This window comes from Mobula birostris, chromosome 15 (genome assembly GCF_030028105.1).
Source record: "Mobula birostris isolate sMobBir1 chromosome 15, sMobBir1.hap1, whole genome shotgun sequence".
NCBI lineage: Eukaryota > Metazoa > Chordata > Chondrichthyes > Myliobatiformes > Myliobatidae > Mobula > Mobula birostris.
This window is the reverse complement of record NC_092384.1, coordinates 43,653,594-43,680,585: the sequence shown is the minus strand read 5'-3', so window position 1 is coordinate 43,680,585 and position 26,992 is coordinate 43,653,594. Positions and strand designations below refer to the sequence as shown.

Genomic DNA, 26,992 nt, shown 5'->3' with positions numbered 1-26,992 from the left:
AATTCATCCCTGACGATCAGGATAAGGAGAAAGGTTGGTTTTCATTCAGTAATTCTTACACAGTTGAATACCTCTGCAGAGCAAACTCATATAGATGCCAGAATGATTTGGATAAGAGTCATACAGGTTCAGAGAGTGTAACAGGCTCACAGGGCTAAGAGAAAACCTCACACATTTAGAAAAAAAAGTAAATGAATTACTAATGTGCACAAATAGTCTATTGTCAACGAATCTCATAATCTGTGCCTGTGCTTAAAAGCAGATTAACAAGATGATGCATTTGCTACAGTTTTTATAATGGCCGATACATTAGAAACCTATTTGGTTGATGCACCTTCCTTGGTCAAAAGGCTCATGGAGTGATTCACTGTCTCTTTCCTGGGGGCCACAACTGCATGGCAGTGCCTCAGATCTTCAATGATTACAATGCATGAACCTGACTTCTGTGTGACCTATAACAAGTCATTGAAGAGGAAAGTAAGAAATAATTGCTGTTTTCTCTTTCTGTGCTGTATTGCTATAAGGATTGTGCATAACAGATTGAACAAAGTGCTGTTGTGACAGGTGGTAGAATTCAGCTAGTAAGCACAGAGACAGGGTTCAATTTAGTTTGGTGAATCCTTTAATTGTAGTGTGGTTAATTAGAGAAGATTCTTTACACTCAAATGTGTTTACACTCACTAGCATGAATACATGAATGATTAAATTGTGGCTTTAAAAGCTTGGAGCTGAAAAAAACAACAACAAAAAAATCTACTGCTGATAAAGCAATATATTTTCCAGTTTTACACAGTATTATTTTCAGTTAAGCAATTTCACAAACTCTTTGAATCAAAAGTTGAGCTCATTAGAAGAGAAAGCCACGCCTATTCTAATGTTTATATTTTCTGGTTTGTAATCATCATAAAAACAGAACATCAAGCTAAAGTAATTTACCAGTCTCATTCCTTGCTATATATTCATTCTGTATTTTAATTGAACTTCATTTCCAGTCTATTATAGCCATTGACTCAGTCAACTTCCTGCCTTACATTTAATGCAACCAATCAGGAAAGCAGATATAACTACAAAGTTACAGTTTTACATATCTGAAAACCATTTATCTGATTTACAGCCATCATTAGCTGATCAGAACATCTACTCTCATTAATTGCACATTATACTTTCTTACTTTGGGCAAGAAACATATTCACATGACAAGTCTGAAACATTAAAAACAACATCTTTGCAATGTTGTAGTTTCACTGTTTACATATAAAGATAAATGGCTTTGAAAGAATGTTGTTACAGTGACTTGATAAGTACAGCACCAGACACTTGGGCTCTGAATAGGAGAGTCAAAGTTGAAGTTCCAGTCTCTATTGACATTCCTAATAAACCTTTCCCAAGGGGATCAGTTTGTTGGTTTCAGTCAAGTTATCAGTGTGAAATGGGTTATGGATCTGGTGGGGGTTGGGGAGGGGGGTGTTGAATACTGGTTGGGAATATCCTTATCACAATGCTTAAATACAGATCCACAGATTAGATCTGACAGCCACCATTGACAGCTTCATGAGGCTGCTCTATCCTACTCTTAAAACACATGCTAACCTTAGTGAGATAGACAATAGAAGGAAATAGTGAAGGAAATGATAAAACATTCTGAAAATTATTATAGTTAAATCAAAGGCTGTTTTCTTATATTTCTTTATCAGGTCTGAAGTCTTATGATCCTTTCTGACTTTCCATTGTGTTTGTTTTTTCACAGGTGGCGTAGTGGCATCAGCGTTGGATTTCGGGACGAAAGGTCCTGAGTTTGAATCCAGCCAGCTCTCCTGCACACTTTCCATCCGTGCTGGGTTACGAGCTGGTGATCTCATTGGAAACTCACCCGGCAGAAGGCAATGGCAAACCACTGCTGTAACTTGCCTCGTACACGGCTCCCCACTACGTTAGTGAGGCATGGAGGGAAATCGCCCGCTACCCGGAGACACTCTGGATGCGACGTACTTTTCCTTTTCCTCATATCAATGGCCAAAGCAAAAGATGAAATGACCATACATTTTGTGATAAAGAATTTCATATGAACTTCTCTTTTCCTCTTTCACACTATTTTTGTATTATAACTTGTAGTAAATTTTTATGTTTTGCATTGTACTGCTGCCACAAAACTACAAATTTTCCTGACAAGAGTCGGTGATAGTAAACCTGGGACTGATGCTGGTCCTGATTCTGATTCATATCAACCAGCAATCAGGGCTTGGCAAGTACAAGTAACCAACATTAATCTGAACAGACTGAATATGTGATTCACTCAGTTCAACATCGAAGTACAGGCACAGTTCAGTCTCACAGCTATGCTTGCTGGCAGCAGGACAGAAGGCTATTTGGTCCATCTTGCCTCAATGGGGTTAATTCTCCTCCAAATTGCTGCTGTTACTTCTCTGATCTCTGATCTTTCCCTGATCCACTATAATTGTCCCTGTGTGAGTTAACATGGTGACAAGGACAACTCGGTTCTGAGAAATATTGTGCCATCAGAAGTGCTGCTTTTGGGTGAGATCTTAGCGTAAGATTATTTCAATTCAGACAGAAGGCTCAACCTGTTTTTATAGAATATGTAAATACGTGACATATTACGTATGACATATCCACACAAGCATAGAATAGTTAGAAAGAGAAGAATAAAAAAGATGCAGAAGTTGTAGCTGCATTTTTCTGTGATTCAGTATATACAAGCTTGCAGTTGGTACCACCGTGGTAGGCCGTATCTCGATAATAAAGAGTTGGGAGTTCAGAAAGGAGATAGAGAACTTAGTAGCATGATGGCATGACAACAACCTTTCCCTTAATGTGAGCAAAACAAAGTAACTGGTCATTGTCTTCAAGAAGGGGTGCGGTACACATGTTCCTCATCACACCTGTCTTCATCAATGGTGCTGAGGTGGAAAGGGTTGAGAGATTCAAGTTCCTAGCAGCGAACATCACCAAAAGCCTGACTTGGTCCAACCGCACTGATGCCATGGCCAAGAAAACTCACCAGTGCCTGTATTTCCCCAGGAGGCTAAAGAAATATCGATCCTGTCGACCCTTGCCAATTTTTATCGATGCATCAAAGAGAACAATCTATCTGGATGCATCACAGTTTTGGTTTGGCAACTGCTCTGTCCAGGACTGCAAGAACTGCACAAACTACCGCTTTATAATCTTGTTCCAAATTGCCTACTTTCCCTGTATTGGTTGGCCTTTATTCTGCATTCTGTTATTGCTTGACTTTGTATCTACCTCAATGCACTGTGGAATGATTTGATCTGTAAAAACAGTAGACAATCGACTGTATCTCACCGCATATGATAATAATAAAGCAATTCAATTTCCATATTCCTGTCAGTCTATTCAATTAGAATAATAACCCAGATATGTATATAAACAAAGGGCACCACATGAACAAAAAAAATTAAATTACCGTTGAGTTAAGTAAGACTTACCTGTGAGCTAACCACAGCAAAAATGCGAAGCATCAGAATTATTATTGATTACTGAGACAGCTAAGGAAGGGAACAGCATGGGTTGAGAAACTCCTGGACATAAAGTATACTTTTGGCGAGGACTGACACCACAATTGCAGAGAACAGTGAGAAAACTCATGACAACATTGGGTGTCATTGCACTGGGACAAGATAACGCCGAATCTTATGGTATTATTCTAGAATTCGATTATCTAAGCCATTCCAGTTAGCTTAACGAGTCAGAATGTCCAGTTAGCTTAACGAGTCAGAATGTGCAGTTATTGAACTAAATTGACACTGAAATGGCTGGAAATCATATGCACTCTTGTGTGTGGTCATGCTTTTCAAAAGAAACCTCATCAGAACAAAATGGTTGCTCAAATTGTATAAGAAGCCTTGGTGTCCATGATCAATGCATGAGCCTTTCAGTTCATATATATAAAGGAGAGAAATGGAGTAAAACCCTGCATGCAGGAGCACAAGAAAACATCTATTTTATCTTTGTAAATGTTCAGAAAGTTCTGTTAGTAAATCTCACGAAAGCACCAAATCAAAAATGTTTTTGATAATGAAGCAGTGTACTCTATCCTAAGCGCTCAGAATTGAACTAATTCAGTATATGGACTAGAGTCAGATGACTTTCTCATTGTCTACTTGACGAACCTGTCTTTATAGTACTATTTTGCTATTTTCTAAGACACTGTGCTGTGGCTTAATTGATGTGAATTCAATCAAGGTTAATAAGGACACAATATCAATTTTGACTTTGCATGTAAAATTACAATGTCTATGGAAACATGGAAACAACTGGAGAAATGGTGAAGAATTTTGTTTGATGCATTCTACAAATACAACAGCAGTTTCCAGTTAAAGAGCAGTAGTGGAGGCTAGAATTCTAATGCAGAGTCTAAGTTCACAGAAGAGAATGTTTCGTAATAGGGACCCACAGAGCGTAAATCCTCACAATACTAAAGTAACTGAGAAGTACAGGGAACTGTGCTTGCTTTCTGTTTACACCACAAGAATCGCCGAGGGAAAGCAGAACAATCTCAAGGCAGAGGGACTGGGCAAGGACACTTAAAAGAACAGGAGAAAATAAGAGCAGGAGCAAGCCATTCAACCCCTCAAGCCTGCCCTGCCATTCAATGAGATTTGCATGATCTCAAGATTGTGTAATGTCATTTCCAGTAAACAAGTGTAAAGGAGACCAAAATAATTATTACTCCAGCTCTGATACAGCAGAAAGAAAATACAATAAGATAAACTACACAATAATTATGAAAAAAACACGATAAATATAAATATAAAAGATGGATTATATACAAAGATTGATTGTATGTCCATAAAGTGACTCTAGACACAGGACTGTCTGTACATAAGGTGACTGACAGCAAATGACAATGTAGTGGTGGATGGGGGTGTGGAGGGGTGAGGTGGTGGGTGGAGATGTTGATCCACCTTACTGTTTCAGGAAAGTTACTGTTTTTGAGTCTGGTGGTCCTGTGTGGATGTTATGTAGACTCCTCCCTAGTGGGACAGACAGCCCATGAGCCAGGGAGGGAGGCGGAGGTGGCGGAATCTCTCATGATGTTACTAGCCCTTTTCTGGCACCTTTCTGTATACACGATGGTGGGCATGCTGGTGCCCATGGTGCACTGGTCAGTTTTGACTACCCGTTATAAAGCCTCCCTGTCTGCCGCAGTGCAGGTTTTGTACCGTACAGTGACGCAGCTTGTTAGGCTGCTCTCTATTGCGTATCTGTAGAATGATGGGAGTATTGATGTACAGAGACCAGCTCCCTTCAGCCTCCTCAAAAAGTAGATGCACTGGTGAGCTTTCCTGATTGTGTAGAGCGTGTTCTGAGATGTGCACTGCCAGGAGTTTGAAACTGCTCACTGCTGTGCCACCAATGTACGGAAAGTCAAGTAAATTTAGCCAGAAAGTAAAGTAAATTGCCCCATAAAGTAAGTAAATTTAGCCATGGTGTCTGTAGCAAAGTGAATTTGAAAGCATATTCAGGGAAACTACTGTAACTTAACGCATTCAAAAATGAGTATATGATGTTTTGAATTTTGGAGGAGGAGTTGTCATTAGTCATGTGACTGACAATGATCAGGAGGAAACAGTTGCCTTTGCATCATTGTATGTTGACAAGGAATGTGAAAGAGGCATTAGAAGTTGATACTGGAGTGAAAAAGTTTCAGTGATTCTACCAGTCACTGATCTCAGTTAGCAATTCTTGATGCCAAGTTAGCAACACTGATGATGTCTGCACCAAGAATCTAAGGTGGAGCAATCTCTTCTCTCAATAGGTTTGCACAATCAAATGTAGAACATTGAAACATACTGTGATTGCAAATGCACAGACCTAGTTACTGTATCAGCATTCAGATACTGGCTATGAGAGCATGATCTTCATGTTGAAAATAATGGATGACTTTCCCTTTCCAGCAACAGAGAATCTCAAGAATATGCAAAAATCTTCTGTTCTCAAGATATATGAAAATAATTTGAAATGATGGATTCAGTCAGACAAATGTCCATGACTGCTGACAGAAAAAGGCTGTGTTAAATGAAGATCCAGAACTGCCACGCCAAGTATGTTGAGAACACAGATTTTAGCTTCTCAGTGAAATTCTGATACTGTGAGCAGAAAGACAATTGCCAGTAGTTTTGTTTATTGGCCTGAGTTAGATCTTGAAAAGCTGGGAGACAAGTGATGTATCTGTCAAGAATGTACAGCCAAACCCTGCTCAAGTTAAGAAACAGATGACACATTCCTTTGAGAAGATCAAAGAGACTCAGAAAACCCGTAGAGATATTAAATCTGTAAATAATGTGGTTATGTGAAGTGCTCTTTCTTTTCAAATGGAGAAAGCAGTGTGGTGTATGCAATTGCATAATGTATATGTATGCACACATGTCCAGTGCAGATGGAGAGACTGAAATAAACAAGCTGCTTTTATTTTAGTAGTTCTCCATATCTCATAGTGATTCACTATATTCCTGACACAACATACCATTAGAAGAAGAATCGATACATGCATCAGACTTTTAAAGGGAATGAAGGGAACTTTTGCGGTTTAAGTTATTGTTTGAATCTAATCTTAAAGGTGAAGTGAAAATGATCACAGTTGTCATCAAGGTAGCATTTGACAAAGTATGGTCAAGACATTGTGGTAAAACCAAAATCAATGGTCATCAAAGTGAAATACTCCAATGGCTGGAGTCATCCGATGCACAAAGGAAGATGGTCATGATGGTTGGAGATCAATGAACTCAAGCTCAGGAGTCAATGCCGGAGTTCCCCAGGACAGTCAACCATCTTTAGCTGCTTCATCAATGAGCTTTCTTCCATCATAAGATCAGAAATGAAAATGTTTTCTGGTGATTGCATGATGTGTGATTCCACTCCCTAGCAAACGAAGCAGTCCATGCCTGCATTTGCCGCACTGGTGTGATGAGCTGGGACCTAGGCTTAGCCCTACACAGGCTGCTCCAGTAGTAGACGTGGAATTCAGTCTGCGTCGAAATGCTGTTGGCTTGCTTCTATATTGTGTGTCTCACTCTCTCTTTTTCTGCTTTGGTCTGTTTTTAAAATTAGGGTTTCTTGTGCTTTGTGACTGCCTGAGAACAGACATATTTCAAGGTGTGTAGTTTATACGTTCTTTGAAAATAAATATGTTTTGAATCTTTGAATCTTTAGGCATGGGCTGATGAGTGGCAAATAACATTCACACCAGAAAAGTGCAAAGCAGTGACCATCTCCAATCTGGTAAGAGTGTTATTACGTTTCTTTCTCATTATTTATTTTGCACATGTATTATGATATAATTTATGTTAATTTAGGTTTATGTTAACTTATATTTGTTCATATTTGTAATGTGCTATACTGCTGCCCAAAAACTAATTTCCAAGACATTTATACCCCATGTATATATACCATCAACAACAAAAAACAAAATTGAATTTGAGCATCTAGTCACCTACCCTTGACACTGAATGGCATTACCATCGCCACGTCAATCCACCATCAATATCCTAAGGGTTTACCAGTGACCAGAAACTCGGCCAACCTGCCACTAAACACTGTGGCTGTAAAGCAGGTCAGGGCCCGGGTATTCTGTGGGAGTGATTCACTTTCTGAAACACAATAGCCACAAAGTGAGGCATGAATCAACGCAAGATGGACTATTCTCCTTTTGGCTGAATGAGGGCAGAGCCACCTACTCTCAAGAAGTGTAACACCATTTGGGAAAATGCAGCCCATTTGATTGACTCCATCAAAACCCTTCCCCTCCACCACTGATACACAATGTCCCATCTAGAAAATGCACTGCAGTTACCTGGCCAGGCCAGGCAACATCCAGGGCAAAAAAAAACGTAATGCACAATTTCCACCCGGATTTTAGTTTCACACTCCTGACAAACAATCATAGAAAATTCCTTCCAAGAAGTATATTTACCTCATCCGCCACAACTGTGCCGAAGCAATTGTTACTTTCTGTGGAGCTGTTGCATATGGGACAAAATCATTCAATTTTATAAATAATTCTGCTGAAGATTTGAGATTTTGAGGTATTATTTCTAAACAAAGCGTTGTAAGAGAGGCAGTTTGAGAAGCAAGATTCCGTTGTCAGTGTGCAAATTGATGATTATGAGCTTGGGCTTGGGATCAGTGTTGCACTGCTGTAGCTGGGTCTCCAGGAGCCAGTGACTCGGAGCATTCGCGGAGTGACAATGGCAGAATCACGAACAGTCTCTTCTTGAGTGAGAACAGTTGACTCATGCTTCCTGGGACTGTCTCAGCATTCCTGGTAATCTGCTGAAGGACAGCTTGCTGGTGTCTGTGAAGTCCCGCTCAAGTATTGAACCATATAAAGAAAATTCAGAGCTTGCACAGTGCAAACTGAGGGTTTCCACTGCAGCAGCGAGGCACAGAGTGTCTCTTCTTCAACTGCAGTGGAAATAGTAGCATGCTTATACCTGCAAGTGTGCCTGTAGTTTCCCCATATTTGGAAAAAATTACTTCCAATCTTGGTGAAAAGCCATCCATGTCTGAATCCTCTACAGCGGAACTCAAGAGGAAGTTCGTCCTCCTTATTACTTCTCTTATTCTCTCCCTGCTCTGACTTACAATTCATAACTGGAGTCTCACAGGTACAAATTTCCAGTGCACACTAAAGTAAAGTAAATTAAAGGCATCCGTTAGTCTTGTGAGACCATGGATCTGTGCCTGGAAAGTCTTCACTCTCCAGGGCGCAGGCCTGGGCAAGGTTGTATGGAAGACCAGCAGTTGCCCATGCTGCAAGTCTCCCCTCTCCACGACACCAATGTTGTCCAAGGGAAGGGCATTAGGACCCATATGGCTTGGCACCAGTGTCATTGCAGAGCAATGTGTGATTAAGTGCCTTGCTCAAGGACACAACACGTTCCCTCGGCTGGGGCTCAAACTCACCACCTTCAGGTCGCTAGTCCAATGCCTTAACCACTTGGCCACGTGCCCACGCACTAATCAATCACATTCAGTGAAGGAATCTGAGTTGTTGACTCTGGTATTAAATCAGATGATCCTGCTCGCATCTTACTGCCAGGCTATCTGAAAGAAGGTGGGTAAAGTGAAAGGAGCAGACTCACATTCACAGTGAATAAACCACGAGAGGTTATCAGAGTTATAGGATCATAGTTGTGGGGCTAAATTCCGTAACTACTCCCATTTCCTTTGCAGATTTTATTTCTGAAGTGAGTCCTGGTGCAGAGTCTTGACCTGAAACATCAACATACATGTTGCCTCTGTAGACACAGCTTATCTTACTGAGTTCTTCCAGCTTTCAACTTTTGCTCTATATTACTTCACTTGCAATCTCTTTTGTCTTTTGTAGCTCAGAAACAAGCTCTATGGGCCACCATGTCCATTAGTTACCTGTCTACACCTATCCACAACACCGTAGCTTTCTTGTTAAAGCAAGCAGGCGTTACAACCAGATCTGGGTGCAAGTGGGCAGCCATCGCAGCTATGGAGCAGGCAGTGTGTTCTCTGAAGATGCGAGATATCATCGGCAATCCCTGCGTCGGGCGGCAAGGCCTGGACTCAGTTCGCTTTCAGCAGTGGGGAAACGCGAGCATAAGGGACAGGCGAGACATGGTACAGGCAGCAGTATGGATCCGTGAGGAAGAGAAGCAGATGTCAAAGGCAGTGGAACAAGGGTCCCAGGGTGCCTGGACAAAATGGGATCTGCCTAAGCGCATGATCTCATGGACAGAGTTATGGAGACTGGAGCCCTTCCGTATTTCCTTCCTCTTGCGATCCATGTATGACACCCTTCCTTCGCCATTACATCTGTACACATGGGGGATGAGAGAGGACCCGAACTGTAAGCTTTATGGTCAAAAGGAGACACTGGTTCATATATTGTCTGGGTGTAAAACAGCTCTAACTCAAGGACGGTATAGGTGGCACCATGATAAAGTGCTTCTGGCTCTTGCTGACACACTAGAGTGAGAGAGATACAAGAAGAGGATGGCTGGCACAGATTTGAGGAAGGCCAAATTGAGAGAGATTAAAGGCTTTAATGAAAACCAGGGCTACAAGGGAGGGGTCGGTGGTTTGAATAAGCAGATCAGTAATGACAGAAATGTTCTCAAATAGTGCAGCGCTCAATGTGGCCTCAGGTTCTGGAAGAACAGATGTAAGTGATGTGAAGATGTTAGCTCCCCAACAACAATAAAATAAATAATTAAAAGACGTAGAAAGCACTTTTGGATAATTAGATTCAACTGGGAAACCCAGGTGATGATTGATAAGTATGCCACAAGTGAAACTCCACGCCGGTACTGGACTGGGAAAAATTGATATTTAGAACCAGGGATTGTTTATCACTGGAGATGTTTCACTCCATACAGATTTATTCCCGAACAGAAATACATCAAATGCGTAGTTGGTCTAATGAATAATATTCCGATGACAAATGAGAATTCTTCACCTCAAAGTAATGCTTAAAGATGTTGGCAAGTTTACCTGCTTTATACCAAGGCCTGTGGCAGTTGAACAAGGCATTTACGATCCTCCGACAGCACAAAAAAATATGAGATTTTTCTACCATCTCTACAAGCTACTGCCAGCCCTGAATTTGTACATAGATCATCATTAAAGTCTGGCATATCTTTTCCTCAGCAACTGATTTAGTTAACAATGCACCGCTATTTACATGACGATTTTCCAGGCCGTTCTCTACAGCTGCTCCTCAGGCTCTGTCAGTGTAACGTGATAGCAGAGGAGTCAGTAAATGTAATCTTTGTCAAGACCAGGTGTGCTCTTGACTTTTTCTGTTTCATTCCAGGCAATTTTTCTCTCACTAGCTTCATAAGGTTCCATTATAGTCACATCTGGAGCTAACATTCCTTTTAATTATTGGCTAAATTTGCTGCGAATCAACCAAAAATTGTCATCAAAGAAGGGTGCACTGCAATTTTCTGTCTTTATCAAACGTAAATGTCAACAGGGTATACAGTTGCATAATTCAAGCCCTAGTCACACCACTTTGCTGATTTCAATAAATCATCTATAGTTCTAAACTGAGGATCCCATACATAAACAGGCAGCTGTTGGGAATGCAATTACTCCATTGTGTTATGCCAATTTAAATCATGACGCGGATTGGTTTTGAAAAATAGCAGACAAGAGAAAAGGGAAAGTAAAATAAGGAATGAGCTATAAACTGGAAAACTCGAGACCTCAAAGAAAATAAAACGGTGACAGAGGAACAGAATGGCCAGAATAAGTAATGATAGATAATTGTTAAAACACAAGGAACTGTATAGCTTCACTGATATGTGCATTAGAAAAATTTGATTAACATACCAGTGTGATGAGAGCTGTTTTAAGGACCTTATTGTTCCACTGATTCAGAAGCTCAGATGCCTTTGTTTAAGTCACTTGTGCTTAAGGCAGCATAGTTTTTCATTTCACAACACCATCTCAGTACATGCTGCTTACTTAACAACAAAGCAAAGGCAGATTGTCATCTGTATGTCACTCTGAAATTGCAGAACTCTTGAGCAGTTCAGTTGAAATTTCAGGATAATTTAACAGCCACGTTCTGTCAATGCTTGTTTTCTGACATGAGGGCCAGATGCAGACAGCAGGGAAATGCAGAACTATTATGATATTATCCTGACAAAAATGTTATGAAATTTAGATTCGTCAGTTAATGCAAGCCTTGACCAAGATCAATATATATTCTAAAAGCTTCTTGTAGTAAGGAGGATTTTTTTAAAATTCAGTAGACCACGACCCTTTAATAATAAGACAGCACAAATGTCCATAATTACTGCAAAACACCAGGTCAAAATATTACAATAAATATGAGTAGAACAGTTTGTTTTGACGAAATTTTATCTTTGAAATAAATGGTCCAATATCCTCTAAAAGAATGCAATCAGAATGTTCTTCTAATGTTTCAGGATTAAAATATTAGCAATTCTTTTGGCAACAACTTTCAACGTCCATTCGTGTTTATTGAAATACAAATCCTTTTCATCTCTCCCCAACTCAGCGACCCTTATTACCTGTACGATCAGCAGTGGCACTGGCCACAGTGTGCTACCATTCCATCACAGTTCAAGCCCATTGTGTTCAGGGGACAGGACTGGAGATGTATGCGAGCTTGCTAGGCATCAGAACACGTTATAAGTAATAGCATGTGAGAATAACAAGGCAAACATGCCAATGCACATACGTTTAGTACTTAAGGCAAATGAGAGAGTTCTCATACTCAAGGTAAAACTTGACAAAGGAATGAACACTGAACAAAGCCAACCTGCTGAGCACCCATCAAGCCTTCATATGGCTTTGAATACACAGGACAATCCCTAAATAACGTACTTACGTCAACACAATTTTTAAAATAAAGTTTAGTGCATGAAGTAAAGAAGCAACGTTTAATTTAAGGCTTTGACTCAAAAGACTGAATCTAATTCAAACTAGAGAAAATGCTTTATGGAAACCGTAAGATATCATTTTCTAGTTAATATAAATGTCAAAAATAAAAATAAAGTGCTTTAGCAGAAGTAGCAATCTATTCAGTCATGCAATAAGCTTTTAAATAATAATATGCCTTTAACTCCTTCCTGACATAAATGCTGTTCAGTATGCTGCCTTCATATCTACTCAACCCTGTGGTATTTTGTTCCATCAGCCCAGAAAAGAAATAACATAAAATGAAATCAAATATTAGAAATGACAGCCTATGTAAGTGCTGTGAGTAACTTCTGGTCGCGGAGGGAGGGAAATGCAGGCAAGTTGTCAGGCACTATCTGTCAGAGTGAATTAGAAACAATCAACAGAGACTGAAAGGGAAGGTGATTGTTATTAAGGAGCAGGGCTGTGAGCAAGCTACCCAGATGTGGTCATGCATATAAAGGACAGGAAACAGCAGTTTAATTCAGGAAGCACTGGTGAACAGGGCAGCACAAAGGATAAAAGTCTTTTGTCACTAATAAGCTGGAAGTTACTTTGATAACAGCAGGGTTAGTCATGAATAAAGCAGATCTTTCACTAGTATGAAGCATTCATATCGTAGAAATGTGCTCAAAGAAAGGAGCTCTCTACAGCAAAGAAAACAAATTATATCTTCAAATGCAATATTATTTCTATACATACACATAATTATAAAATAGGAATTAATGCAAAGAAAGTTTTGGATTATTCAAATATTGAGACCTCACAAACTCCATTTCTTTGAAATAAAGAATACTAACTGGTTGACCAATTTCAGAGGGTCTGTTTCGATAATCTCCAAGGATCTTTGGGGATTTTGAAAACAAATGTCCTGAGGAATTTGCAGGAAGTATGTTTGGAATACTCTACTCTGAACCTGGCCATAGCTTATTCTTACTTCTGCTCAGTACCAAAATTTAGTTAACAGTTGTTAAATGATTCATTAAATAACATTTGACAACAATGTTTGAGAGATGATATCAGCATGGAATACCAAAACACAAGGTCAACCAGGTACATTTTAAAGAGCATCTTAAAAGAGCAGAGAATCAGAAAGGTGGAAAGGGCTAACGATTGCGACCAAGGCAGATTAAAGCCTTCTTGGGTGGAGCAAAAAAAAACTAGAACTTATGATTTCCGAAAGAAATGCAGTCCTGGAGGATACAGACACGGGGAGGGATAAATCAAGAGAAGGACTTTGAAAATGTGACAATATTAAATCTAAGGTCTTTCTGGACTGAAAACCAAGAATCTAGTGTGATGACCCTGGTCATTCTACAACTGAACCAGTGAACTAGTTCAATTGTATACTTAGGGTGTGTATTTGTGGACATAAGTGAATGTAGGAATGATAGGTGAACAGGACTTGAGTTTCTCCTGGGCTCAAACTTACTCAATGGCAGGCCAGCCACTGTTGAATCTGGAGGTAACGTAACTTAAACTTCTCAGAAGAAGAGTCTTGAAGTGATGGAGAGACCCCACAGACTGTGGAAGAGGTGTTGGATAGCAGATTAAATTCACATCTCTTTTTCCAGACAGCTACAAAGCAAGATAGTGAAGTATTGTCTAATCTCTCTTGCATGGTGAGAGGATATAGCCATGAACAATGGGAAATTATCATTTCAAATGAGACGGGGCATCTATATACTTAAAAAGAAATGCTTGGGGGCACAGTGGATTGGCATGGTTAATTTCCCGATAGTATAAAAAGTCTTGTTGTAGGAAAAATAATCTTCATTCAGATCAAACTCAGAAATTTAATTTAAAATGACTGCTCATTTTTAAGAAATCGGCTTCCACAGTACTTCTTGTGTCTAAAACACCCTTTGATTCAGTACAATTTCCCACTGACCTTCTACCAAATTGAAAATAAACTGGTACTGGTTGGTAACAGACATTAAAACCAGAGCGTATTGGTTAAATATGCAATACTAGCAGGACAAACTTCAGAGATAAGGTTAAACTAATGTTACCTGTCAACTACATCCACAAATATACATCATAATCTGACAATTGGTTCAATTGTGTTATTATCAGGGTCATCACACTAGATTCTTTGCTGGTATTTGAGAATCACACTTAGCGGGAAGGACTTGGAGCAGTTGTTTTCCAAACAAAAGGTATCAACTGATACTATTGTTTACACTTCCTCTCACTATCATTCAATCATTCAAATCATTCAAAGTACATTTATTATCAAAGTATGTATGCAATATACAACTCTGAGATTCATCTTCCCACAGACAGCCACAAAACAAAGAAAACCATGGAATCTTCTCAAAGAAAAACATCAATCCCCTTCCTCCAGGCACAAAAAACAAACCACGCATATGGCAAAAAAAACAAGCAAGAATTCTTGCCCAGGCCCAGGTCTCTGGCACCATCCTCTGACAGCATCAAGGGAGAGAGAGAGACTATTCGAATGCAGGGACTTTCCTCTTGGAGCAGCGAGCAAGAGGCTGGGAGAGCTCACTTAAATAGAGATCACTCATATTCAACATAACATTTTCCATCCAACATGCTTTAACTCAAACTCACTTTGTGAACAGTGTTTCCAAAGGATCTACAGGTTGCTCCTAGACTTCTTGGTGGAGCTATGCAACTATCCACTACTTCCCAAACTTGCAAACAGAAACAAAATAAAGGTAAAATGTATGACATTTTAAAATGGTGACTGCATTTTTCAGTGCTCTCTGAACTAAGTACTCCCACCATCAGAAATCCTTGTGTATATAGTCTTTATGAACAGCCATCGCACAGCTGAACAGCTAGAAATCTTAAACAGTGATCATTGTGCTGGTGATGTTACATTTGCAACTTCCTCTCTTTCTTTCCTGAACATTGTAGCTGGCAGTAGGATGCAATGGTCTCTGGTGGCTCAGCCAGTAGGATGCAATGGTCTCTGGTGGCTCAGCCACCAACAAGATGACCTGTCCAGTCCTGTCAATACCTGAGATCCTCACTTCCAAATAGCAAAGGAAAACAGGAGGCATCAAAAATTGTTCTTTTTTCTCACTGCTACTCCAGCAGAAATTGTCTAATATAGCAAAGACCATTTTTATAATTGTTTCAATTGGTATGGCTTTGCACTGCCACACAAAAAGAGCTTGGAACTGACATTGCACCTTGGTATTTAATCAATAAAATATATATGCATAATTTGTTACTACTTCTCTGGGAAAAGCCCAAGTGGAGATTTACTCATCAGCCAATTCAACATTCCTTTTTGGTTTAATATTAGAAGGAATCCTAAAAGTGATGCCTACAAGAATTGAGAGGCAGTATCAGTGGGGTGGGCGTTGGGCTGTGAAAAGAGCAGTATCAAATGGAGGTTATAAGACCATAAGGTATAGGAGCAGAATTAAACCATTTGGCCTATCAAGTCTGCTCTGCCATTTCATCATGGCTGATCCAATTGTCCTCTCAGCTCCAATTTCCTGTCTTCACCCTGTATCCCTTAATGTCTTGATCAATCTAAAATCTATCAACCTTTGCCTTAAATATACATAAGGACTTGGCCTCCACAGCTGCCTGTGGCAAAGAATTCCATGCATTCACCACTCTCTGGCTAAAGAAATTCCTCATCATCTCCATTCTAAAAGGATGCCCCTCTATGCTGTGCCTGTGTCCTCTGGTCTTAGACTCTCCCGCCACAGGAAACACCCTCTCCACATCCACTCTATCAAGACCTTTCACCATTCGATAGGTTTCAGCTAGGTCACCCCTCATTCTGAATTCTAGTGAAAGCAAGCCCATAGCACCATTCAATTCTGGCATCATTCTCGTGAATCTCCTTTGAAACCTCTTTAGTGAGGGTTCCTTTCTAAAGATAAGGTGTCCTTTCAAAGATAAGGGGCCCAAAACTGCTCACAATACTCCAAGTGAGGCCTCGCCAGTGCTTTATAAATTCTCTACATTACATCCTTGTATTTATATTCTATTCCTCTTGAAATGAATGCTAACATCACATTTACCTTCCTCATCACAGACTCAGCCTGCAAATTAACCTTTAGGGAATCCTGCACAAGTCCATTTGCACCTCAGATTTTTTGCATTTTCTCTCCATTTAGAAAATAGCCTACTCTTTCATTTCTTCCACCAAAGTACATGACGATACACTTCCCAACACTGTATTCCATCTGCCACTTCTTTGCCCATTCATCTAATTTGTCTAAATCCTTCTGTAGCCTCTCTACTTTCTCAAAACTATCTGCTTCTCCACCTATCTTAACCTCACCTGCAAACTTTGCAATAAAGCCATCATTTCCATTATCCAAGTCATTGACATATAACGTAAAAAGAATTGATCCCAACTCAGACCCCTGTGGAACACAACTAGTCACCGGCAGCCAAACAGAAAAGACTTCCTTTATTCCCACTCTTTGCTGCCTGCCAATCAGGCACTGTTTTATCCATGCCAGAATCTCCCACAACTCATCAAAAGAAGGATTAGATTGGCCCCCATTTTTTCATGGTCCAAGTTTAAACTCTGCTGACATGATCCCAACAACTTCCTGCCCCAAGAGTTAAACTAAAATGAGTATGTACCAAACAAGTGGGCCCCTATATTCACTTGACTTCTGAAGAGAAGGATCACATGACCGACAGTGGGAGGAAAATCTACGAGTTGAGATTGGAGGGTAAGAAACCCAGGGAAGTACTGCAGAAGATTTTCCAGGAAATGGATACACTGATCTCTATGTTAAAGCTTGAAAGAGAGAAGGCATGTGGGTAACAATAGAACAATGAGACCATAACATCACTTTGTTTACTAAATTCAGGGAAGATTTGAACTGAATAAAACAGCAAGGCCAAATAGTGTGGAAAAAGGTTATGAGAAAATTGTAAGGAGTGAGTGCATGAGAAGTATTTATGTTTAGAAGTGAGCAGATATACAACAGTTCTTCTTCTTTCTTAAGTTTCCCTGAAATTTGGATTTGCATTATATTCTAAGAATAGTCTTAATTTGGTTGTGGGATAAATTCCATTGTGTGAAAATGTGCATGGTGATAAAAACTGAAAATACTGGAATACTGCCAAGGTTACAGAGTTTATACAATAGTGTTGGATATTTAAATATCAAATGTAGAGTTTATCAATATTTGAAGTAAATTGTAAATTTATTATTCTCCTGAAAGTCTAAAAATTAAAAAATAACAAATAGAACTGTACTAAACAACAAGTAAGAGGCTGCAATCAATTACTGAGAGTTTGTGTTGCAATTCCTACAATCTTTATGGAGTTATTTTAACATGTTCACAGATTGAATGCATATTCCAGTCCAAGTATCCTCTTGTTCATAAACAGACATAATTGCTTGACATAATAAAGCGTGATAAGAAAGGGACATTATTTTTAACTAGGCTACTTTTATCTGAAAGTCACCTTTAGAAGGTTATTAATTGATTTTAAAATTGGAACTTGTGGATGTGTGGTTCTTAAATAACATAGCTTTGACTAAAATAACCTATAATGCAGAGAACAGCACAATATTACCAAAGAAAAACATTTGGCTTATTCGTAATTAAAAGACCCAAATGACATGATCTTTCCAGTAGCAGAAAGGGCTTCACTAACAGAAAGGTGGAAACGCCTTTATTGAATCATTGAAATTACAGCAGCCTTTTACTGTTGCTAATTCGTCATAGCAGCTATCTAATTTCTGAAATTATTCTGCACAAAGATTATTGTATGAATGCTTAAAATATTTCTATTAAATTTCTTTGCCCACAATTCATCAGAGATTAAATATTTTAACCCACTTGAAATAAACAAACTGGAATTCCATTATATAGAGTCTTGGAAACTTAATATGAACACGTTAAACATTCATAAACTAATCTTCACACAGTGTAATTCAAAGGCCATTTTTTAGGCTGCAAGAGAGGACTGCCCATCACAGGCTGTATGATATCACAGTACTTTTCACATCAATATATCACTGTGTGTGATGCATTATCAAGTGAAAAATCTGTAAGAAGGATCAGCTTGTACTTGACTGCAGCTGGGCCCACCATGCAGCAGCGTGGAACATTGGGATAGAGGTGCTTTCACTTATACCCATGCCACATGGTTCATGGTGGTTGCAATGCACTTACGGGACCAGATTTCAGCAGATGTCAGCACAGCACTAGTCCCAGAGTGTTGTATACGTGAGGTGTTATTAGTTAATTATCATTCATCTCGTGAGGCAAATCTTAGGCATTAAAAGTCTGCTTCCAGAGTAAAGACACTATCATATTCAGTTTGTGTTACTGATTGCAAGCATGCAGTCCTCCTGTAATTAGTGGTGCAATGCAATACAAATGGGGGAATCGTTGTGAAGGTGGAGTTTTCACCAATGAGTGGGTCTTATTAGCAACTAACATATTGATGTAAAAGCACATAATATATTATCTTCCTTTCACCACTGATATTGCAAGTCATCTTCTTCTAGAGAAACTTGACTGTAGTACTGGCAACAGTGAGATCAAACTGGAAAATGGTGCATGGACATTATGGATCTCTGTTTGAGCACCATTCTCTTGGGATCTCCCTAGGCAATGTAGAAGTCCCTTATGATGACAGGTCAACTTTTCCTCCTCTTTAAAGGACAGGCTATTAACACATTCTCTGGCTTTTGTGGTGTGACATTGGGTCAGTAATGGGTGAGTGATGGGTCAGGCTTTCGGGACAGAAGGTTGCAAGGTCATCCTTAGATCACTGGAGTGCACGACAGACACATAAAAATATTTTTAAAAGAAGCAGCAGGAACTTCCAAGTATTTTTCTGCAGAAACATCTAGAACCAATTAACTCTTAAAAGAAACTAATTCACATGAGACATTTTCCTTAAGTGGAAACTTTATTCATTCATGGCTGCAGTTTATGAATGTGCAAACCTTTCAGATCGTTGACAGTAATTTAAGCAGGTTATAAATGGCATTTTTATTTGAAATACCCCTGGCCTTGCAGTGCCAGACTCCCTATGGATTCCACATATAATCTAATATTGTATAATACTTCAACTGGACAGTTATATTCCTTTCAGAAGAATAAAAGGTCCTGACAGTTTTCTGAAGAAAACACAGTGATAAAGAAACAAACTTCATTATTTATTACCATTCTTTCAGTAATGGTTTTGTTTTTCATGACAGAATATTTTATAATTTCAGTGGAAAAGGGAGAACTTTTTGTACCAGAGTCACTCATTATAAAATAAATAATGTAACACTGTATTGGTTATACTGTTTACACCGATGGCCAGACCTGGTGATGCCAGTGGAGAGCAGAGCTCTTACTTGCAAACTTTGATGTGCTTCTTCCATTCTATCTGCAGTGTTTCCTTACAGCAAAGTGTGCTTACGGAGACAAAAGAGACTGCAAATGCTAGAACCTGGAGCAGAAGACAAACTGGAGGAAGTCAGCAGGTCAAGCAGTGTCTGTGGAAGGAAAGTAATGGTTGGCATTTCAAGTCGAGACCCTGCACAGGTCTAAATCAAAGTCTTGACCTGAAATGTCAACCATTCCTTTTCTACTACAGATGCTCTCTGACCAGTGAGTTCCTCCAGCAGTTGTTTTTTTGGGGCTTATAGATATATATATATATAAGGTATTAAAATGACTGTTGTATACAATAGTGCTCTTTTCAAGATTATGCAATAGGGTTGCAGATGATGATTACAAAACTTAAAAAGCTGTGGGCAGAAGGCTAACTGACTTAGCAGAAAGCCTACCTACAGTTTGTACCGACGTACATTTGGATCAAAGCAGTATGAGACTTAATGTTGAGTTGGGTCTGCCTAGAACTGGCATTGTAGGGCACATACCTCTCTGATTCACATTGTCAAGTAGATGTAAGATTTAATTTTATGCTAGTTTTAAATCAAACTCTGATATCAGCTAGGCAGATCTGGAATAAGTAGTTTCATGCATATGAACTTGATGACTACTTGCTTTTCTAAATGGCAAAATGGAGGTGAAATACATGCCTATGTGAAGCCCTGGGCAGGACATCAAAGCAAATTCAACCCTGAAGATTTAAAAAACAAACACATATCCATCAGACTCTGAGACATGCATGCATATTTGCAATGTCATGGAAAATTTGCTAAATGTGAAAGGAAAACAGCAGGGCAACAGATTGCTATAAATGTTGGTCACCTAAGTTGCTTGAAACAATTGGGTTGTTTATATTGCTAGTGAGGGAATTTGAAGAAGAAGCAAAACCAACAGCAAATGCTGAATGGCTTTGACTTTCAGGACTACTTTGCTGCCGCTAAGAAACTCAGTCATGAATCACGAGCCAGCCAAAATTTAAAAGAAACTTGACCCTCTCCAAAATGACAACAAGGTTGAAGCAATGGTGAAAGAAATATTTTTCCCAAAAACAGTGTTCAGCTAATTTGCTTTATCCTATGTGATACTAAAATATTCTGACAATAACTGAAATAATGGTATTTTCTCCTTTGGCTGGTATTCATTTGCAGTGATCAATTTCCAAACTAGAAGTGGATAATTGTCACATTAAGAATCAGAAAGTTTCTTTTTGAAGGAGTTTTCAGAATAAGATTATGGCCAAAATGATTGTTGTTAATTACTGGGATGAGTAATTGCAATTTTAAAAGAATGATCACAGCTGTGTTCCAGAATTTTGCCTTAGGACTTTTTCTTTTATCAAAGATGTATGTGTAAGTTGGCAATGGTAAATATGAATATTTGCCCAGGATGTTTTTGTTATCCAAGATGCTGCATTAAATGTTCTAATCTGGTTATTTATTCGGAGTATTTACCCACAAATATCTTAAACTCCTCACAAAAAATTGCAAAAGCTTCAGAATCTGAATGCAATATCACGTAAGCCTGTTTAAACACAGAAAATCTGAGGGGAAACAAACTCATTTTCTACATGTTCAGCCAAATGTATCACCCACCCAACCGTTAACACTACAACTGCAGGAAGGAAAATGTATTTAACTCAGGTTTGGGACATTTAATGAAGACTTGACATTTGATTAGCAAGACATGGGGATTTTAATCATCATTGTCATATGCATGGGAGTTGAAATTTTACATTACATTTATCGAGTGATCCTAGAACTAATAATACTCATAGTCAAGTCCCTATTGTAACACACTGGGCACTTAAAGCTTGAAATTTATTAACAATCGCACTGACAATTGAAAGTCCAAGACAAATGCAGAGAAGTGTGTTTTAGATTAAATTACGACAGTTACCACTTTGAGTTACCATTTCTGGGAAGCATCTTCACTTCACCATGATATCAACTTGGAGTCGTTTCTGGAGGATCAAATATCTTTCTTTTTGTTAGCTGGCACACAAATTGTGCTGGTGATTTTTCTAACAGCAGTGACTCAATGTTGAAACTGCAGAATATTTTTCAAGAACTATCGGCACTTTAATTTACAAGATTAATTTATCCACTCATTAGGTTTGCCTTCCCCAGGACTGCAATAAACATAAAACTGGAATGATACTCAACAACAACTCAAGGAGAACCGTTTCTCCCTTCATTTGTGCACATTGCATGCTTCTGTACTCAACTAAGATATCAACAACTTCAAATCATAATCACTGCTTCCATTTTTCAGGAACGCAGATGTTAATAATGGTTCGATTATAACCACTTACACTCAGTGGCCACTTCATTAGGTACCCCTGTACACCTGCTCACTAATGCAAATAACTAATCAGCTAATCATGTTTCAGCAACTCAATACATAAAGCATGCTCACTTGGTAAAGAGGTTCAGTTGTTGTTCACACCAAACATCAGAATGGGGAAGAAATGTGATCTGGGTGACTTTGACTGTGGAATGATTGTCGGTGCCAGACTGGGTGGTATGAGTAGCTCAGAAACTCGTGATCTCTCGGGATTTTCACGCACAACAGTCTCTAGAGTTTACCGAGAATGATGCAAAAATAAAAAAAATGCAGTGAGTGGCAGTTCTGTGCGTGAAAAATGCCTTGCTGGTGAGAGAGGTCAGAGGAGAATGCCCATACTGCTTCAAGCTGACAAGAAGGCAACAATAACTCAACTAACCACATATTACAATAGTGGCATGCAGAAGAGCATCTCTAAATGCACAACATGTCGAACCTTGAAGTGGAGGGGTACAGGAGGTATCTAATAAAGTGGCCACTGAGTATATATTGCCTTTGTATCTACCTTCCGTTTCTTGTGCAATTACCATTCTCTTTTGTCTTATCCACTTCATTTCTTGTAACCTCTCCTGCCTTTCACACTAACTTAAAACTTTCCGGTCTCTAACTTCCCTTGCTTCTTGCTTGAAACTTGTTACATCTCCTGGTTTACCAATTTCTAACAAAAAGACTAAAACATTAACTATTTTTCCTCTCTTTTGAGATGTTATTGACCATGGCTGAGCATTTGGAGCATTTTCTGTTTCATTTCAGATGATCAGCTTTGCTCTTGTCTGTCGGCTGGAGGTGAGACTCGTGCTTCAGATTATTGAGACCTGCTTCTATTCTTTCAATTTATAAACATCTCCATAAATGTAAAAGAAATCAATGAACCTATTGGAAATCAAACCTTCGTTGCCTTTAATGTACTGATTAAACACCCATCTTTCAGTGCTGAGGCTGGATAACAGTTTCTCACAGATCTTTCTTTTCTGACTGATATACTAAGGACAATGAAGTGCAGAGTTTTCTTAATATGAGTAGGTAGGTTGTTGTATTTTCAAAATGGTCAAAATGTTCCAGTATTGTCGAGTCTATAAATGATGCTGCTCTTCGTGGAGGCTCAAAGAGGCATTTTATTACTTGAGTATATATTGTGTTTGGATGATGTGCCTCCATTTGTTGTGAAAGTTTGCCTGCAGAGAATCTAAAAAACCCTCATATCACTGCTAGGCTGAACGTGAACAGATCTTTTCTTTTGTGTGAACTACAATAAAAAAAACAGATGCTTGCCGATTTAGGGTGTGCAGGTGGTGACAGAAACTCCATCAATGCAGTGTGCATGCTGTTATATACTAAACAGCTGTTTCCCTGCTTTCAAATCAAGCTCAAATATAAGTCACATCTCAGTATAACCTCCCTGACACAGGATAGAAAACTAACACTGCAACAAGTTAAGTCCATTGGTTCTTAGAGCAAGCATTTTAAATCCAACTTCCTAACACTTGAAACAATCCACTCTGCAGAATCAGACCTTGTACTAATGAATATCCCATCATCAAATTCTGTAGAAAGGAAAACAGAGTTAGGACTTCAATTTGATGACCTTTCATCCAAAGTGAAGCACAGATTATGGATGAAGGATCAATGACCTGAAGTGTTTCTCTCACTCTACAGATGCTGCCCAACTACCTGAATTATCTCAGAATTTTCTATTTTTCATTTAGATTTCCAGCATCAATACTATTTTAATGTTGTAAGTTTTATAGACCTGTGATAAGAAGGTAAGTTTTATAGACCTGTAATAACCAATTTGAAGTGATTATTTTGTAATGCACATTATTCAAAAAGTGCAAAATATATGTAACTTGCTCATCAAGAGCAATGATGTACTAGACTCACTTTGATGTCTCAGTACTGAATTTGAGTCTTGACATAAGAGCACAAATTGGTTTTTAAAACAAATCATCTGACCCTGATAGTGAAGATGTTTGGGAAAGTATGAATTATTTTTTGCTCAGTGTCTGTGCTCCTCTTGTGTGCATTATCAGGATTTTTGGAACAATCCTTAGAATCAAAAAAAGCACCAAACTGAGCATGAAAGAGAGAGGAAGCCATATGGAAAGGAAGGAATTAAAATAAACATTTTTAAAAAATAGTAAAAGTTCCCCAGGGTGTAAAATCCTGTCAGGATCTTGTGGTCTTGGAATTACATTGAAGGAACATCTATCTTTAGAAAATATTATTTGTGAACAATGCAAATGGGCAAGCAGAACAGATCCCCAGGTATAATCAGAGCTCAGGGGTATGAACATGGCAGCAGTCATTCAGTTTGAATGGAATGCAGCCATTCCTTTCAACAGTGAGCTCTTGCTGCCCTGGACTGTTTCTGTTTAAACAAAGGCAGTAGCCAAGTTTGAATCAATCTTGACACACTTGTCCAGAGATGGCCATTAGATTGCACATTAAGCTAAGAAACAAGACCTGAAAATTGCGATTATATAGAAATGGTTTTACCCTTTATTTTGTTGTTGTACAAGTTTGTTGAACAGGTTATATTGTGAGGGATAACATTCATTATAAAAATATTTTTGTTTATTTTTAAACATCTGCAGTTACTGTTACAATTCAACTTATTCCACAGAGTTTTCTGCAAAGTTTCAACAGTAAGATCAAGTTTTACTGAAGAAAATATTATACATTTTGTGCATGAAGAATTTGATCTTAGCAGAATCTAACAGATGTTTTTTAAAGTAACGATCCAAAGTTACTGTGATAGCATGATATTATTATAGGTCCAACAGCTGATATACAGTACACCAGGACTTACAACCGTACACAGAGCTGCTCTTCATGTCACCACAATGTTGGGATCATGGTATCAAATTGTAAGCTTAACAGAAGTAACTGAAGCAAGTAAATTAAAAACCAATAGCAAACCATCTGCCATGCACCTGCCTCAACCCTATCTCTATAAAATCAAATGCCGGAATATTTTTGCTTAAGAGGTTATTTATTGGTCTTAGTTAATTTCACCTTTCCTGGCCAGTATCTCAATCAAAAGTAAGCAGTTCTTTCCATTTATCAGTGGCCTCAGTGCCTAATCCATATTGACTCAGTCACAAAGAATATCTGTTCTAAATACTGTAACTTCACCTAGCTCTACTACAGTCCCAGAGTTAATTATTCCAGTATCATATACCTAACCTTGCACAACTGCAATCCAACTCTAACTCTATTGACTACTCCCTATCCCATACCAATTTTTCCTCTCCTTCTGCTGATCTACCCTGGTTGGTAGTCCTTCATTTGCATTAAGTTCCGTATTCTCATTCTAATGTTCAAACTCCTTTCCTTTCCCTGTAATGCCACCACAATCAAAACACTTTTAAGTAGCTCTGCATTGATCTAACTCTGACTTGTGCATTCCCCACAACAGTTTTGCCACTAAGCCCTTGAATTCTTTCTATAGACACCCTGCCTTTCATTCTGCTTCCTGCTTTAAGGCATTCCTTAAACCTCACTTCTTTAACTAGGCTATTAGCAATCACTTGTAACGTCTCCTCCTTTGTTAGATTCTTGCCTGATAATTTTCATCACTGGAGAATTTATGTAATGTAAATCATTAAAAATGGTGTTATCATTATCATGTATTAATTTGTGTGCTTTGGTGGCTTGATAGATAAATAATAATCTGTTAAGAATTTTCTCATCACATCAATGACAGATTTGTCAGTTACATAAAATTGTAAGCAACATTTTATATAACTTGCAGGTATCCTCCTAATAATTTCTGAAAGAGAAAGAATTACAAATTCTCTGCAGTGTCTAATATAAATAACGTCAGAAACTCACTATGGGTCAGTAGGCTCTTTTAGTAATCAGGACTCTATATAGAAAATATCCTGTTTACCTTTACCTTCAAATGATCGCAATATTCACTCTAGTCAACTTAATGTTGTTTAATCCTTAGCATTCACATAAAATAATTCCTTTCTCATCCTGTGGCCTATCAAATAAAATTTCGTTGGCTTGCTAGTCTTTTTATGGCTCGTGCAAAAACATAAACATACCAGGGTATAAAAGTCTTACCTTAGCAAGTGAACTGCATACTTGTTTTAGGACTTGTTTTGGAAAACACCAGTGATTAAAAAGCTTTGCTTTGCACTGAAACGTTATTGACAGGGGTGTTCCACTTCCCTATCACAAAAAGAAAAATACATAAAGGTATGATTTAAAGTGAACAGCAACAAATTCTCCAAATCACAGCAATAAAAAAGCAAAAAAAAGCAATATTTAGAGGTCAAGGAAATTCAACTGAAAAGGTTAAAGATGAAATAAAATCTAGCAAGTGAGAATGAAAATCTATCCTAAAGCAAGGCCACTGGTGACGTGTTCTAGACAAGAAGCTAAATACTGCATAGCACTGGGATCTTTCATTTTCATCAGATCAATAAAAGCTTATATTTATCAGGATTCCAGGCAGCTGCCGTTTCTGACAATCTCCACTTTATTTCCCACTCCTTGTGTCAAATCAGGCCAAATTCTTATAAAAGAAGCAACCTTCTATGCCACTTACACCTGAAGAGACAATTCCATTAAGAGCGTTTTTAATGTTGTAGAAACTGAATCTGATATCATTATATTAGAAGGAGTTTCATAACCTCTTTGTTCTTCTCCCCATGCTGAAGCCCTGTGCCACCCAAAATCCAGCAAAGGAATTTGTGGACAAAAGTGAAAGTACTTTTTTGTTCAGTTTTATCCAAGTTAAAGAGGAAAAGCTTGCTGCTAAAACAGTGGCCATTCTAATCATTTGAACAACAATATTTGCTATCAGGCATTCTAAATAGATTATCAGCAGTCCA

General features: G+C 38.6%; 1 protein-coding gene across 8 annotated transcripts in view; it reads right to left on the bottom strand.

Annotated features, from left to right (window-relative positions):
* Positions 1–26,992, bottom strand: part of znf536 (zinc finger protein 536) — a 504,062-nt gene that overhangs the window by 290,077 nt on the left and 186,993 nt on the right. For 7 of the 8 annotated variants that reach the window (XM_072279690.1, XM_072279689.1, XM_072279688.1 and 4 more), the window contains exon 3: positions 26,220–26,327. The exons of the other annotated variant lie outside the window; for it this stretch is intronic. The gene's annotated coding sequence lies outside the window, so the exon portion shown is untranslated. The remainder of the gene's footprint in view (positions 1–26,219; positions 26,328–26,992) is intronic. 8 annotated transcript variants of the gene reach the window in all.